The sequence below is a fragment of the Pongo abelii genome, chromosome 5 (genome assembly GCF_028885655.2).
Source record: "Pongo abelii isolate AG06213 chromosome 5, NHGRI_mPonAbe1-v2.0_pri, whole genome shotgun sequence".
Lineage (NCBI taxonomy): Eukaryota > Metazoa > Chordata > Mammalia > Primates > Hominidae > Pongo > Pongo abelii.
Window position 1 is genome coordinate 84244014 of NC_071990.2, and position 13127 is coordinate 84257140.

The window sequence follows — 13127 nt, forward strand, 5'->3', positions numbered from 1 at the left end:
TTTGAAGACTAATGTGTGTTATTGAAAGTTTGAAAGTTGTCGAACAGCTGCACCCAATTTATGCATACATACAGTGCTAGGAGATAGGCGCAGCAACTCTGGCATAATGAAAAAAGTTCAGGATGCAAAATAAAATACCTTAGTTGTCTAATCATAGTGGACTGCCCTGTAGAGAGCAAATGTTGACCAAATGTAATGTGCTGATCATTGTAATTGGTATTGTTCATTGCAAAAGTTACCTAAGACAATCAATAGTTGCATATAATAAATTAGTTGCATTCTGTTTTACTTTATGTTTGTGAAAGACAAACTGGAATTCCTAAGAGGAGAGATCAGCAATCATGTGGCCCTGTAGAACTAAGGTGAGTGTGTGTGCTGGTGCAAATTTTGTTCTCTGAAACTAGACATCCTCCCCTCCCCAATATTATGTTACTCCTAAACTTCAGCTTACCAGAGTTTGTGATATAGCTCACAACACAACATTTTTCTAAGAACTGTCCATTATGGAGCCTACCTCTTCTCAGCTAGCTAAGCAATCCGGGGATCTCCAGAGTAATCTAATACCGAGAGTACTAGGGGCTTCTGGAAGGTAAGGAAGAGAGACCTCTTTCTGTTACATGTGTGTTTCCTTGACCAGCCCTTCCTCTCCTATTAATTGATAGGAGTCAAAACTCTGCAATTTTTGCTTTACTTAGAATTTAAACTACTGCTATTAACCTAGACTCCAGATCACAAAACAATATAAATTTCAGGAAATAGAAGAAAATAATTTACTAGTGTACCCTAGAGAGAGATCTAGGAGGACATAGGACTTTTTTTCTCCTTAAGCCTACTTTAAATGTATGAATTGTTAGAAAAATTTGCAGCTAACAATCTTAAAAGACAGAACTTTTAAATTAAAAATTTTTTTCCTTGTACCTCTGCTAGAATTTGGTTGTGAATCTGTCTAGTCCTGGACTTTTTTGGTTGGTAGGCTACTAATTATTGCCTCAATTTCAGAGCCTGTTATTGGTCTATTCAGGGATTCAACTTCTTCCTGGTTTAGTCTTGGGAGGGTGTATGTGTCCAGGAATTTGTCCATTTCTTCTAGATTTTCTAGTTTATTTGCATAGAGGTGTTGATAGTATTCTCTGATGGTAGTTTGTATTTCTGCGAGATTGGTGGTGATATCCCCTTTATCATTTTTTACTGTGTCTATTTCATTCTTCTCTCTTTTCTCCTTTATTACTCTTGCTAGCGGTCTATCAATTTTGTTGATCATTTCAAAAAACCAGCTTCTGGATTCATTGATTTTTTTGAATGGTTTTTTTGTCTCTGTCTCCTTCAGTTCTGCTCTGATCTTAGTTATTTCTTGCTTTCTGCCAGCTTTTGAATGTGTTTGATCTTGCTTCTCTAGTTATTTCAATTGTGATGTTAGGGTGTCAATTCTAGATCTTTCCTGCTTTCTCTTGTGGGCATTTAGTGCTATAAATTTCTCTCTACACACTGCTTTCAGTGTGTCCCAGAGATTCTGGTATGTTGTGTCTTTGTTCTCACTGGTTTCAAAGAACATCTTTATTTTTACAAGGAGGAGCTGGCACCATTCCTTCTGAAACTATTCCAATCAATAGAAAAAGAGAGAATCCTCCCTAACTCATTTTATGAGGCCAGCATCATCCTGATACCAAAGCCTGGTAGAGACACAACAAAAAAAGAGAATTTTAGACCAATATCCCCAATGAAGATCGATGCAAAAATCTTCAATAAAATACTGGCAAACTGAATCCAGCAGCACATCAAACAGCTTATCCACCATGATCAAGTGGGCTTCATCCCTGGGATGCAAGGCTGGTTCAACATACACAAATCAATAAACATAATCCAGCATATAAACAGAACCAAAGACAAAAACCACATGATTATCTCAATAGATGCAGAAAAGGCCTTTGACAAAATTCAACAATGCTTCATGCTAAAAACTCTCAATAAATTAGGTATTGATGGGATGTATCTCAAAATACTAAGATCTATTTATAACAAACCCACAGCCAATATCAAACTGAATGGGCAAAAACTGGAAGCATTCCTTTTGAAAACTGACACAAGAAAGGGATGCCCTCTCTCACCACTCCTATTCAACATAGTGTTGGAAGTTCTGGCCAGGGCAATCAGGCAGGAGAAAGAAATAAAGGGTATTCAGTTAGGAAAAGAGGAAGTCAAATTGTCCCTGTTTGCAGATGACATGATTGTGTATCTAGAAAACCCCATCGTCTCAGCCCAAATCTCCTTAAGCTGATAAGCAACTTCAGCAAAGTCTCAGGATATCAAATCAATGTGCAAAAATCACAAGCACTCTAATACATCAATAACAGACAAACAGAGAGCCAAATCATGAGTGAACTCCCATTCACAATTGCTTGAAAGAGAATAAAATACCTAGGAATCCAACTTACAAGGGATGTGAAGGACCTCTTCAAGGAGAACTACAAACCACTGCTCAATGAAATAAAAGAGGACACAAACAAATGGAAGAACATTCCATGCTCATGGATAAGAAGAATCAATATCGTAAAAATGGCCATACTGCCCAAGGTAATTTATGGTTTCAATGCTATCCCCATCAAGCTACCAATGACTTTCTTCACAGAATTGGAAAAAACCACTTTAAAGTTCATATGGAACCAAAAAAGAGCCCGCATTGCCAAGTCAATCCTAAGCCAAAAGAACAAAGCTGGAGGCATCATGCTACCTGACTTCAAACTATACTACAAGGCTATGGTAACCAAAACAGCATGGTACTGGTACCAAAACAGATATATAGACTAATGGAACAGAACAGAGCCCTCAGAAATAGTACCACACATCTACAACCATCTGATCTTTGGCAAGCCTAACAAAAACAAGAAATGGGGAAAGGAATCCTTATTTGATAAATGGTGCTGGGAAAACTGGCTAGCCATATGCAGAAAGCTGAAACTGGACCCCTTCCTTACACCTTATACAAAAATTAATTCAAGATGGATTAAAGACTTAAACGTTAGACCTAAAACCATAAAAACCCTAGAAGAAAACCTAGGCAATATCATTCAGGACATAGGCATGGGCAAGGACTTCATGTCTAAAACACCAAAAGCAATGGCAACAAAAGCCAAAATTGACAAATGGGATCTAATTAAACTAAAGAGCTTCTGCACAGCAAAAGAAACTACCATCAGAGTGAACAGGCAACCTACAGAATGGGAGAAAATTTTTGCAATCTACTCGTCTGACAAAGGGCTAATATCCAGAATCTACAAAGAACTCAAACAAATTTACAAGAAACAAACAACCCCTTCAAAAAGTGGGTGAAGGATATGAACAGACACTTCTCAAAAGAAGACATTTATGCAGCCAAAAGACACATGAAAAAATGCTCATCATTACTGGCCATCAGAGAAATGCAAATCAAAACCACAATGAGATACCATCTCACACCAGTTAGAATGGCAATCATTAAAAAGTCAGGATAACAACAGGTGCTGGAGAGGATGTGGAGAAATAGGAACAGTTTTACACTGTTGTTGGGACTGGAAACTAGTTCAACCATTGTGGAAGACAGTGTGACGATTCCTCAAGGATCTAGAACTAGAAATACCATTTGACTCAGCCATCCCATTGCTGGGTATATACCCAAAGGATTATAAATCATGCTGCTATAAAGACACATGCTAGTTCAACCATTGTGGAAGACAGTGTGACGATTCCTCAAGGATCTAGAACTAGAAATACCATTTGACCCAGCCATCCCATTACTGGGTATATACCCAAAGGATTATAAATCATGCTGCTATAAAGACACATGCACACGTATGTTTATGGCGGCACTATTCACAATAGCAAAGACTTGGAACCAACCCAAATGTCCAACAATGATAGATTGGATTAAGAAAATGTGTCACATATACACCATGGAATACTATGCAGCCATAAAAAAGGATGAGTTCGTGTCCTTTGTAGGGACATGGATGAAGCTGGAAACCATCATTCTCAGCAAACTATTGCAGGGACAAAAAACCAAACACAGCATGTTCTCACTCACAGGTGGGAATTGAACCATGAGAACACATGGACACAGGAAGGGGAACATCACACACCAGGGCCTGTTGTGGAGTGGGGGAGGTGGAGAGGTATAGCATTAGGAAATATACGTAATGTAAATGATGAGTTAATGGGTGCAGCACACCAACATGGCATATGTGTATATATGTAACAAACCCGCACGATGTGCACATGTACCCTAGAACTTGAAGTATAATAATAAAAAAAAGAACTTTAAAAAAAGTAAAAAAATTTTTTTTCTTCTGCAATATCTGCAAAAATGCAGTTTCTTTTACTTTTTTGTTTCAAAAATCAGGACTGACTTAATGCCAACGATCTGCTGCCAAACAAAAGTACCACTTTATCAAGCAATTACCTAAAAATAAAAGTGTGTTATTTTTGAGACAGAACTGAGTTTAGTACTCTGCCACTGTACTTGGACCATTTACTTTAAGAGGCATTCTTCATGGCCTGGGGAAATAAGTGACACTGTACCCAACAAATGTGCAGTTGTGTCACTTTATGTATACTGGTACGTGACTGATGTGGCTCCATGAACAGATGTCCTGAGGCCACATCATGGCTATGTGTGGGTAGTCATTGGCTCACATACAGTAGCATCTCTCTCATGCACATACCCCCAAATTAAAGTTTGGTTTTTGGTGGAAACTAGTGTATCATAATGCCACTGTGTTTAGGATACAGTATTTAAAAATTACTGCTGTAGGAGGTTGGCGCCTCCTAGTGGTCAGGACTGGTAAGAAACAAAGCTTCCAAGCTAGACTTGGACCAGCTTTTGGAAGGACTTCGAATGGTATGCTGGAGTGCTTGGACTTTAATCTTTAGATTACTAGGAATTGATGCAGGTTTTATGTCAGGTAAATGTGACCAAGTGGGAATTTTGAGGAGGAAACCTTCTGGAAGCACTATTTAGGCTGTACTGGGGTGGTTTGAGTGGGGATTAGACTAGAAGCAAAAGAGACCAATACAGAGACTGCTGGAGCAGCCGTGGTAAGGAAAAGGCAGAGAGAAAGGCAAGAGAGGACACCTTGTGAGATATTTAGAGAGCTGAATGTTTACTATACTTAGTGGCCTTTGAATACAGGAGAGAAGAGTTGAGGGTGTTCTGTTCCCTGAACTTCTGGTTTGGGAGACTGGGTAGATGGTGAGAACACTGACCAAGACAGAAAGATTAGGCTTGAGGAAAAAGATAATGAGTTCATTCTTAGACACGTATGTTAAAAAGTGTTGTAGGATACTTATCAATAACATTGACAATACCCTTAATAATGACAAGAAAGTTAAATAAAAAACGTGGTTCTATAGTGAACTAACCTATTAATTAACAACATAACCAGTAAGTCATATAACTATATTTTGTTCTGAACTCAAATAGCATCTACACCTTTTTTCTTTTTTTTCTTTCCTTTCTTCTTTCTTTTTCTCCTTCCTTCTTCTTTTTCTTTCTTTCTTTTTTTCCTTCCTTCCTCCCTCCTTCCTTCTTTTTCTTTCTCTTTCATTCGTTCTTTTTCTTTTTCTTTCTGATTTTTGACTTTCCGACTTTCTTTCCTTTCTCCTTCATTCCTTCCTTTTTCTTTTCTTTCTTTCTAACTTTCCTCTTTCTCTTTCCTTCCTTCCTTTCCTTCCTTCTCTTTTTTCTTTTTCTTTCTTTCTTCTTTCTTTTTCTTTCTCTTGTTTCTTTCTTTCTTTCCTTCTTTCTCTTTTCTTTCTCTCCTTCCTCCCTCCCTCCCTTTTCTTTTTTTCTTTTTCCTTTCTTCTGTTTTCTTTCTCTCTCTCCTTCCTTCCCCTCCCTCCCTCTCTTTTCTTTCTTTTCCTTCCTTCCTTTTCTTTCTTTTTTCTTTCTTTGGTTCTTTCTCTCTCTCCTTCCTTCCCCTCCCTCCCTTTCTTTCTTTCTTTTTCTTTCTTTTCTTTCTTTTTCTTTTCTTTTCTGTTTCTCTTTCTTTCCTTCCTTCCTTTTCCTTTCTCTCTTTCATTTCTTTCTCCTTCCTTCCTTCCTTCCTTTCCTTGTTCTTTCTTTCTGAAAGAGTCCCCACTGTCACCCAGGCTGTAGTGCAGTGATAAAATTATGGCTCACTGCAACCTCAATCTGCCAGGTTCAAGCAATGCTGCCACCTCAGCCTCCCGAGTAGCTGGTACCACAGACCCATGCCACTATGCCTGGATAATTTTTGCATTTTCTTTAGAGACAGGGTTTTGCCAAGTTGCCCAGGATGGTGCTGAACTCCTGGGCTCAAGCGATTTGCCTGTCTTGGCCTCCCAAAGTGCTGGGATTACATGTAGGCATGAGCTGCCACACCTAGCTACCTTTCTTTTTCTGTTCTAGACAAAATGCTCCTTTTAATTTATCTCTAAATCTTAAATTTTTTCCCTAAGAGACAGGTTTTCTAAAAATCTGGTCCTAAATTTACATCTGAAATATTACATGCATGGTCACAACTGCATTTCCTGTTTTTCAATACAGTGCCAAAATCCACGTGATCCAAAATACGGATGATTTAAAAAATAACTCCGACTTTCCTTGGGACACATTTATAAGACTTTTCAGACCATTCTGTGTTCTGGTTTACAGATACCGTTACAAATTATAAAAGTAGTTAACTTACCCCAAAGATGTTTCATACACTGAAAAAGATGAACCACAAGGATGTTGGGTGTCTGGAGATGAATTTAGTATTAGTATCAAAGGGTGGTTTAACACCAGAGAAAATGATCACTAAGAGGTGACTGTCTCCCTTTATCTTTCTTGCAAGGGGACCGCTCCAGGCCCTGCCGCTTTGTGTGGCTACTGTTTGCAGGCCTGGGTGCTGTTCTAGGCTACAGTCTCTTGTAGTCATAGGCTTTTGCTCAAAATTTTCACCCTCCTCCAGCCCTGATGGTTGCAACCTGCACCACACTACTATGTTCACTCTCGATATTCTTATGTTCAATATCATCTTCCATCTCAGTCTAATCCATCACTAAATATTTTTTTCTTTAAAAAAGTCGTCAATTCACAAAGTATGTTTGTTAATATTTTTGATCTCCAAGTAGAAACACTTTAAATTTTATAATTGGCCAAAAGCATCCATTAGCATCTTTACGTTCTTAGAAAGTGTCACTGGATATTGGAAACTGTGTAAGGAGTCTCCAAGAAATGGAGTTTAATCTCTGCGATGGATGCTGCCCATGCCATGCCAGCCCATTTCCCAGCTGCAGCACCCATCCTCCAGTGCGGTCAGGGGACTCCTAAGGATGCCAGAGGACCTTTCAGAAGGTCCATGTCAAAACTGTCTTCACAGTAATACTAAGACACTCATTTTCCCACAAGTATGCTCACAACAGAATTTTCCAATAACTACCTGACATGGGCTATTGTAACATGTTGAATGCAGAAGCAGATATGAGAATGCAGCTGTCTTCTGTTAAGTCTAATATTAAAGAGATTTGCAAAAATGGCAAAACAGTACCACTTTTCTAAGTTTCTAAGATTTCACCTATATGTGAAATCTAAAAAAGTCACACTCATAGGAGCAGAGAGTAGTATTTTTCATAAAATATTTTATTTATGTTAATATATAGTGGTTTTAATATTTATATTTTTACTTTCACTACATTTTTTTTGAGACAGAGTCTCACTTTGTTGCCCAGGCTGGAGTGCAGTCACATGATTCGGCTCACTGCATCCTCCGCCTGCCAGGTTCAAGTGATTCTCCTGCCCCAGCCCCAAGTAGCTGACATTATAGCATGATAAACATGCCGCCATGCCAGGCTAATTTTTGTATTTTTAGTAGAGATAGGATTTCACTATGTTGCCCAGGTTGGTCTTGAACTCCTTACCTCAAGTGATCTGCCCACCTCAGTCTCCCAAAGTGCTGGGATTGAATACAGGCATGAGCCACTGCGTTCGGCCACTTTTACTACATTACTTTTAATGGCAAAACCAGCAATTACTTTTGCACCAATCTAATACATAAATAAAAATCAAACAAATGTAAAAGAATTTCAGTTTTAATTTCTAACACAGTAAATATTGACAGACATAACCCACCTACATAAAAGCTTTTGGAGGAGCCTCAATACATTTTAAGAGTGTAAAGGGGTCCTGCACTAAAGAGTTTGAAAACTCTGCTCTGTGAATCAGTTATAGAAAACTTTTATGTTTCAAAATGGAATGTGTATGCGATGAGTGGAAATTAATTCACAGAATTAAATTAACATGAGAGTTTAGCTAAGGTTAACTACTATATCACTAAATCACAAAACATCACTCCCTCATAGGTCTCATTACAGACGACACCTGAATGATGTATCCAGAGATGAAATCTGCTGTCAACCAGGCTGTGAGAAACAAATTTCCTTAAAACTCAAGGTGCAGCAGACCAACAAGGCACATGTATACATATGTAACAAACCTGCATGTTGTGCACATGTACCCTAAAACTTAAAGTATAATTAAAAAAAAGAGAAATATCTTAAGAAAACAACACATATCATCTTATGGGTTAGTTTGTATGTAGATAAGACTATTATCTGTTTTGTCCAAAGTTATGACAATGTCTTAGTAGCTTGTCTTCTCATCAAGAGCTCAATTTTTTTATTATGTGATTATTTGATCTGTAAGAATTTGTGCCTAGGAAAAAATTCAAATTGATTTATAAACTTAAAGACATATATTAATATCTTTTAAAATAATTTCTTTATCTTTTAACATAAACCAACAAATTTATTTCCCCTCAAAAAATAAAAATAAAACTAAATGATTTTTCTAACCAGAAAAAAAAAACCCAAGAGGATTAACAAAAAACAAAATATTTTAAATAGAACAAACAAGACATTTTGCTTCAAAAATATAGGTCAATGTGACTCTTCAACTAATATACACACTTATTTTGATTTCCAACAAGTGCTTCTACACAAACCACATGTAATCACTGCTGTAAGACCATGCCTTTTTCCATCAACAAAATTGTGGGCATCTTTTGTTAAAGATGTCTATTCAAGGGTCAGAAAGAAGCCTTTGCACAAATTTATCTTTCTGTGCATCGAGTTCTCATTTCTTTGTACATGACCACACCTTTTCTCTTTTTCTGAACCTCAGGACTCCTTCCAAAGTCTCGAGTCTATCCTTTTTTTAAAAAGTGCAGTAAATAACATAAAAGAGAACAAGGGAGAGACAATTATTATTATTATTATTTTTTTTTTTTGAGAGGGAGTCTTGCTCTGTCACCGAGGCTGGAGAAGGGAGACAAATACTGAGAGAACCACCTTTACAATAATTACAACATATATGAAATGATTCAAATCTTCAGGATGGGGTGTCAATTAGTGTAAGTTCTTCTACTATAATATACACAGCTATCAAAACTCTAATAAAGGAGAACTACCAAATGATCTAGTTGTCTTGCTTCTGGATATATATGCAAAGGATTTGAAATCAGTGTCGAAGAGATATCAGTACTCCTATGTTCACTGGAGCACTATTCACAATAGCCAAGACATGGAATCAAACTAACTGTCCATCAGTAGATAAACAGACACAGGAAATGTGGTGTGTATATATACACAATGGAATACTATTTAGTCTTAAAAAGAAGGATATTCTGTCATTTGAGACAACATGGTTGAACCTGGAAGACAATATGTTAACTGAAATACACTAGGCACAGAAATAAAAATTCTGAATCATCTCACCTATATGTGAAATCTAAAAAAGTCAAACTCATAGAAGCAGAGAGTAGAATGGTGACTACCGGGGCTGGGTGGGGCGGGAGGTAAGGATGGGGAGATGTTGGTAAAAGGGTACAAAGTCTCAATTACAGGGGAAAAATAAGTCTTTTTTAAAAATATATTATACTTTAAGTTCTAGGGTACATGTGCACAACGTGCAGGTTTGTTACATATGTATACATGTGCCATGTTGGTGTGCTGCACCCATTAACTCGTCATTTACATTAGGTATATCTCCTAATGCTATCCCTCTCCTCTCCCCCTAGCCCACAACAGGCCCCGGTGTGTGATGTTCCCCTTCCTGTGTCCAAGTGTTCTTATTGTTCAATTCTCACCTATGAGTGAGAACATGCGGTGTTTGGTTTTTTGTCCCTGCGATAGTTTGCTGAGAATGATGGTTTCCAGCTTCATCTATGTCCCTACAAAGGACATGAACTCATCCTTTTTTATCACTGCATAGTATTCCATGGTGTATATGTGACACATTTTCTTAATCCAGTCTATCATTGTTGGACATTTGGGTTGGTTCCAAGTCTTTGCTATTGTGAATAGTGCCGCCATAAACATACGTGTGCATGTGTCTTTATAGCAGCATGATTTATAATCCTTTGGGTATATACCCAGTAACGGGATGGCTGAGTCAAATGGTATTTCTAGTTCTAGATCCTTGAGGAATCACCACGCTGACTTCTACAATGGTTGAACTAGTTTACAGTCCCACCAACAGTGTAAAAGTGTTCTTATTTCTCCACATCCTCTCCAGCACCTGTTGTTTCCTGACTTTTTAATGATCACCATTCTAATTGGTGTGAGATGGTATCTCATTGTGGTTTTGGTTCGCATTTCTCTGATGGCCAGTAATGATGAGCATTTTTTCATGTGTCTTTTGGCTGCATAAATGTCTTCTTTTGAGAAGTGTCTGTTCATACCCTTCGCCCACTTGCTGATGGGGTTGCTTTTTTCTTGTAAATTTGTTTGAGTTCTTTGTAGATTCTGGATATTAGCCCTTTGTCAGACGAGTAGATTGCAAAAATTTTCTCCCATTCTGTAGATTGCCTGTTCACTCTGATGGTACTTTCTTTTGCTGTGCAGAAGCTCTTTAGTTTAATTAGATCCCATTGGTCAATTTTGGCTTTTGTTGCCATTGCTTTTGGTGTTTTAGACATGAAGTCCTTGCCCATGCCTATGCTCTCAATGGTATTGCCTAGGTTTTCTTCTAGGGTTTTTATGGTTTTAGGTCTAACGTTTAAGTCTTTAATCTACCTTGAATTAATTTTTGTATAAGGTGTAAGGAAGGGGTCCAGTTTCAGCTTTCTACATATGGCTAGCCAGTTTTCCCAGCACCATTTGTTAAACAGGAATTCCTTTCCCCATTGCTTGTTTTTCTCAGGTTTGTCAAAGATCAGATAGTTGTAGATGTGTGGTATTATTTCTGAGGGTTCTGTTCTGTTCCATTTGTCTGTAATTCTGTTTTGGTACCAGTACCATGCTGTTTTGGTTACTGTAGGCTGGTGGTATAGTTTGAAGTCAGGTAGCATGATGCCTCCAGCTTTGTTCTTTCGTCTTAGGATTGACTTGGCAATGCAGGCTCTTTTTTGGTTCCATATGAACTTTAAAGTAGTTTTTTCCAATTCTGTGAAGAAAGTCATTGGTAGCTTGATGGGGATGGCATTGAAACTATAAATTACCTTGGGCAGTATGGCCATTTTGACGATATTGATTCTTCCTACCCATAAGCATGGAATGTTCTTCCATTTGTTTGTATCCTCTTTTATTTCATTGAGCAGTGGTTTGTAGTTCTCCTTGAAGAGATCCTTCATATCCCTTGTAAGTTGGATTCCTAGGTATTTTATTCTCTTTCAAGCAATTGTGAATGGGAGTTCACTCATGATTTGACTGTTTGTCTGTTATTGGTGTATAAGAATGCTTGTGATTTTTCATATTGATTTTGTACCCTGAGACTTTGCTGAAGTTGCCTATCAGCTTAAGGAGATTTTGGGCTGAGATGATGGGGTTTTCTAGATACACAATCATGTCATCTGCAAACAGGGACACTATGACTTCCTCTTTTCCTAATTGAATACCCTTGATTTCTTTCTCCTGCCTGATTGCCCTGGCCAGAACTTCCAACACTATGTCGAATAGGAGTGGTGAGAGAGGGCATCCCTTTCTTGTGTCAGTTTTCAAAAGGAATGCTTCCAGTTTTTGCCCATTCGGTTTGATATTGGCTGTGGGTTTGTCATAAATAGCTCTTATTACTTTGAGATACGTCCCATCAATACCTAATTGACTGAGAGTTTTTAGCATGAAGGCTGTTGAATTTTGTCAAAGGCCTTTTCTGCATCTATTGAGATAATCATGTGGTTTTTGTCTTTGGTTCTGTTTATACGCTGGATTATGTTTATTGATTTGTGTATGTTGAACCAGCCTTGCATCCCAGGGATGAAGCCCACTTGATCATGGTGGATAAGCTGTTTGATGTGCTGCTGGATTCAGTTTGCCAGTATTTTATTGAGGATTTTTGCATCGATGTTCATCAGGGATAGTTGTCTAAAAATTCTCTTTTTTTTGTTGTGTCTCTGCCAGGCTTTGGTATCAGGATGCTGCTGGCCTCATAAAATGAGTTAGGGAGGATTCCCTCTTTTTCTAGTGATTGGAATAGTTTCAGAAGGAACAGTGCCAGCTCCTCCTTGTACCTCTGGTAGAATTCAGCTGTGAATCCATCTGCTCCTGGACTTTTTTTGGTTATTAAGCTATTAATTATTGCCTGAATTTCAGAGCCTGTTATTGTTCTATTCAGAGATTCAACTTCTTCCTGGTTTAGTCCTGGAAGGGTGTATGTGTCCAGGAATTTGTCCATTTCTTCTACATTCTCTAGTTTATTTGCGTAGAGGTGTTTATAGTATTCTCTGATGGTAGTTTGTATTTCTGTGGGATCAGGGGTGATATCCCCTTTATCATTTTTTATTGCATCTATTTGATTCTTCTCTCTTTTCTTCTTTATTAGTCTTGCTAGTGGTCTATCAATTTTGTTGATCTTTTCAAAAAACCAGCTCCTGGATTCATTGATTTTTTGAAGGGTTTTTTTTGTGTCTCTATGTCCTTCAGTTCTGCTCTGATCTTAGTTGCCTTCTGCTAGCTTTTGAATTTGTTTGCTCTTGCTTCTCTAGTTCTTTTCATTGTGATGTCAGGGTGTTAATTTTAGATCTTTCCTGCTTTCTCTTGTGGGCATTTAGTGCTACAAATTTCTATCTACACACTGCTTTAAATGTGTCCCAGAGATTCTGGTAAATGCACAAGCTTCAGTAGCTGATTTGATCAGCTGGAAGAAAGGGAATCAGTGA